The following is a 3,806-nucleotide window of genomic DNA, read 5'->3' as shown; positions in this document are numbered from 1 at the left end:
AGCGACAAATCTTCTCCCAAACTTTGGACTTTGTTCTGTGTTGTAAGTTTCTATGATTCTCAGTGCAGGTATATGGTAACTTGCTGAATGATCATCCTTCACGCACATTCTTAGGATGTGAACATTCACAGACAACAGGATAAGAGCATGAAAACTGAATCTCACCTGATGTTCTCTTACACACATACTTGGACCACAAATCAAGATGACCAACTAAAGGTGAAAACTCTGATTCTTCCCATTCTTAGCTCCAGTTGCACTGCAGTTGATCCCAACACCCAGAGATTGGCAGCTGAACATACACCATTTTAGGTTTGCACACAGTTCAGCTACTCACTGATCAAACCTGCTGAGCCTTTGAGAGCCTGAAGTTTAAATTCCTAATTAACAAGATAAGATGGAGGGTGAGATTGATACAAAAATACACAAACTAAAGCCATATGGGCCTATTAGGTAGCCAAATTAGTCTACACTGTCAAATTAGTATCTCCAATGTCTTATGCTCCTGCAGCTGTAATTTCAAATATCAAAACTCAGGAAAACAAAAATTTAACTTAATTCTTTAGAACTGGAATTTGTGTGTTCACAGCTTGTTTAGCATTATTGACCAAAAAAAAATTTAATTGGGGATTGGCAGGAATGTGGTTGGAACGAGCACTGCCAGGATCTTATTAAAACAGCAGAGGAGGCCACAGGGAACAAATGGCCTACTACTGCTCCTAATTCATACATTTGTATGTATGTACCCATCCTTTCAGCCAGCCACACCACAGTCAGACAACAGGACTGCCAACTTCTTTGAATACAAGCAAAATACTTTGAATGGTGGTAACCTTAAAACAAACATGCACAATGCTGGAGAAACTCAGCAGGTCTGGCAGCATCTGAAAGAAACAGAAATAACATCTCACGTCCAGTATGACTCATCATCAGAAGTTTTGAATTTATGATAAACAGCTATACAGAACTCAATGCTAACACTGTTTCTCTCTCTCCACAGATGCTGCCAGAGTTGCTGAATGTTTCCAGTATTTTCTGTGTTTGTGTCAACTGCTTTGGTCAGGTGTTAACCACTGGGTAATTCAGTTGCATCCTTTTAACAAATTTATAAAGCTCAAGATAGTAATATATTTAAGCATCAATTTCATTTATTCAAAACATACTTGTAATATTCCATACAGAACGCAAGCCTCATGGCTGAAACAATAACACCTTGTGAGTGACATACCTAGTTATGTCAGCAAAGACAACTTGTGTCAAATATTGTAACCCATTTTATACCTTGTTTTATTGTCTGAGTCCAGGATTGATTTATTAGGACCAACCAATTGTTGAAACATGGCTGAGGACCCCATGACTTTGACATCGTCACTCCTGGATGTAACTTTGCTCGCTGAGCTGGAAGGTTCATTTTCAGATGTTTCATCACCATACTAGATAACAATTTCTTCATGAGTTTTGAGGAGATTTGTAGCTCAGGTTGAGGTTCTGGACATAGGTTTGCTCACTGAGGTGGAAGGTTTGTTTTCAGGTGTTTTGTCACCATAGTTGGTAACATCTTCAACATCAACTAGCCACAAAACAACATGGCAAAACTGAGCACTGCAGATGCTGGAAATCAGAGTCTAGATTTGAGTGGTGCTGGAATAGCACAACAGGTCAGGCAGCATCCAAGGAGCAGGAAAGTCGACGTTTCGGACAAAAGCCCTTCATCAGGAATGAAGCTGATGATGGGCTTTTGCCCGAAATGTTGATTTTCTGCTCCTCGGATGCTACCTGACCTGCTGTACTTTTCCAGCACTACTCTAATCTAGACACAAAACGACATTACCTACTCTCGCTAGTATCCTTACATACACATGAGGAAGGACACCACTTCGACTGGGACAACACATCCATCCTCGGACAAGCCAAACAGAGATATGCACGAGAATTCCGAGAAGCATAGCATTCCAACTGGAACTCTATCAACAAACACGGACTTGGATCCCATTTACCACCCCCTGAGAAAGAAAAGGAAATGACATCACCATAGAAAGTGATGTCACCACAGGAAATGACAATCCAATGTAAGGACACTCAAACATTTAAATAGGAAGCGGGCTACAATACCAGTGCTTCATTTGGAGGCTCACTGATGATGTTACCTAGTCTGGTGATGAAATGTCTGAAAATGAACCTTCCAGCTCAGTGAGCAAACCTACATCCAGAACCTCATCCTAAGCTACAAATCTTCTCTAAACTGGCTATCATCACTCCTTTCCCAGAGCTATAGCTTTGTTGTGCAAAATCCTTTGCTAAATAGCAATACAGCATATTTTACAGTGCAAGTCTCATTTTACATTATCCACTGCTGTAATAAAAAGTCTGTCTTTAAATCCTAACAACTTTACGCTGACAATCCATCCACTTTATTTAATAATCCACGTGTGTTTCTTCACCATACAATGTCTTCGGTCCTAAAATTCTTCTTTCTTAAAATTTCTTCAGCACCATTGAGAAAATAAAGATAAGGTTTTCAAAACACAGTTTATAGCACTAATGTCTAAATTACTGGTCTTATTTCCATATATAAACAATATAAAAACTTTTTTTTTGAAACAGTGTCCTGTAGGTTAAGCAAATAATGGCACCATGGTATCTAGAAATTCAGTATAAAAGTCAATACTGTCAATGGAATATTGATGGATTGAAAGTAGCAAGTTTATTTTTAGGTGAATTTTCTGAATTAATAATTTTATAAACTACTTGATTGGAAATTATGTTCTTAAACTGTTTTATAGCTAAGTTTAGGTTGAATGTGATCGGTTCTGCAGTCTTACAGTCAGCCTCAATGGTTTGATTGGTGGCATCAAATTGGATTGTTTCCTTGAAAAGAACGTGCAAAATATTCACATATAAAGCCGATGGCAACAGCCTCTGACTAAAATCACGAACAGACCCTGAAACACCCAAAATCCTAGAAATGTGTTGTTGGTACCCAGTTGTGCAAAACAAAAATTAATTCCAAGTTGATCATTCTAATTGGTATACCTTGATTCAAAATTCATATATTTCACATTGCCATGGAAAAGAGGCAGAGGAAGATATGGAAGCTTTTCCTACAAATCCATGAATTTGACTTTTGGGGAAAACAGTGGTGTAGTAGTAATTTCACTGGATTAGAAATCTAGAGACCTAGGCTAATGCTCTGAGGGACAGGATTCAAATCTGAGCAGTGTTTTCTCTGAAATTACAAGTCTAATCAGATTTGTCATCTTGAAAATAAGTAATCATGTGCTCGAAAACAAATCTTCTGCTGAAGTTATGGAAGACAATGTTCTTTTTCTTTCATGAGCAAATAAATCAGAATAAACTCAAAAAAGTCATAAACAGATTGTAGTAAAAGCTTGCATTAGGCATTAAATTGATAAAGTCCTAAAATATTAAAAATGTTAAAATTATGGCTTGATTGATAATGAAACTATCAGTTTCCTGGTTAGATATTCATTCAGGTATATTAGGTAAAGAAGTAGGGTTAAGAGATTTTAAATATCAGTTTTGCACATTTTTCTTCTTCTGGCAGAGGTCTTTCATGAAGATTTTTCTCCTAATCATTACCGACATTCCTTCCAATATTTACAGCTGGTAAATTTATTTAAGTGAAAGACCAATCTAAATTCAAATGCACATACCTTCTGATCACAGATTAAATCAACTGAGAGAGCTACAAAAACTGTATTCCAAATTAAGTACTTGTTTGGATAATCTAGATTAACAATTCTCTACAATCAATGTGCTAAAAAAAAACCCCAGAAAATGTCAAA

The sequence above is a fragment of the Chiloscyllium punctatum genome, chromosome 6 (assembly GCF_047496795.1).
Source record: "Chiloscyllium punctatum isolate Juve2018m chromosome 6, sChiPun1.3, whole genome shotgun sequence".
In the NCBI taxonomy this organism is placed as follows: Eukaryota; Metazoa; Chordata; class Chondrichthyes; order Orectolobiformes; family Hemiscylliidae; genus Chiloscyllium; species Chiloscyllium punctatum.
Note: the sequence above shows the minus strand (reverse complement) of the source record.